This window comes from Oratosquilla oratoria, chromosome 6 (assembly GCF_046742065.1).
Source record: "Oratosquilla oratoria isolate Oo_2021 chromosome 6, ASM4674206v1, whole genome shotgun sequence".
Classification (NCBI taxonomy): Eukaryota; Metazoa; Arthropoda; class Malacostraca; order Stomatopoda; family Squillidae; genus Oratosquilla; species Oratosquilla oratoria.
This window is the reverse complement of record NC_134782.1, coordinates 9,230,332-9,231,174: the sequence shown is the minus strand read 5'-3', so window position 1 is coordinate 9,231,174 and position 843 is coordinate 9,230,332. Positions and strand designations below refer to the sequence as shown.

Here is an 843-nt window from a genome sequence, read left to right as displayed (position 1 = left end):
TTTCAGGGTTTGGGCAGGGTGAGACGGGAGCAGTGCCCCGTAACGACAACGCCACGCGTTGATTTACCTGTGCGGAGTCGATCCGAAGTCACGGATGGCTGTGGCTCTGTCCAAACATACTTGCCAATTTATAGACCAGCACAGGTGCTCCAGAATAAAAAAAAAAAAAAAAAACTAAATATACAATCGAAAGAAATTGCTTGAACGTCATTCACCACATTAACTATGACTCACATCCCAACACCGCCCACATAATTACGTAGTCAAATGAAATCACCCGGCGTTGGTCAGTCAGAACTCTGAGTTACGGAAGGGGTTTATCCAGATGGGTTAACTTAAACTCCTTCGCTGCTCTAGAGGGACGGGACCACGCAGCTAAATACAATCGTTTGGTGTTAGACAGAATAAAAAAAAAATCTGGCAAGGAAAGAGGCCGACCTTTCGCCCTCATACACGCTCTACCCACCACCTCCCCTTTACCCGTCACCACCACCATACGAATCATCTGGGAAGTAGACTGTGACCCTAGAGCTGAGGGAAATATGTCTGGTGAGAGCAAAACAAACAAATAAACGAGAAGAGAAATACACAAACAAATTAATGAGCGAATACATGGATTAATGGATGAATGGATATTCGGATAAATGGGCAAGCAGACAGTCGAGTGAAGTGAGTGGAGGAATAAACAGCATAACAATGAGCATAACAAATACCATAATATAAACCAAGTTTTGACCAAGTACTTCTTAGCCTTGATAAACTGGAAAAACAGAACCAGCACCTCCACTAAGGTTTGAGTGATTTTGACCACTTTAGGCACATTGGTCCGGCGAAACACTTGAG

The 843-nt window shown here is 43.9% G+C and overlaps 1 protein-coding gene across 1 annotated transcript in view; it reads right to left on the bottom strand.

The window, feature by feature from the left end:
* LOC143026270 (uncharacterized) overlaps positions 1–151 on the bottom strand; it is an 8,895-nt gene extending 8,744 nt beyond the window's left edge. Inside the window, exon 1 of the mRNA XM_076186373.1 lies at positions 68–151. The gene's annotated coding sequence lies outside the window, so the exon portion shown is untranslated. The remainder of the gene's footprint in view (positions 1–67) is intronic.
* Between the last annotated feature and the right edge of the window lie 692 nt (positions 152–843).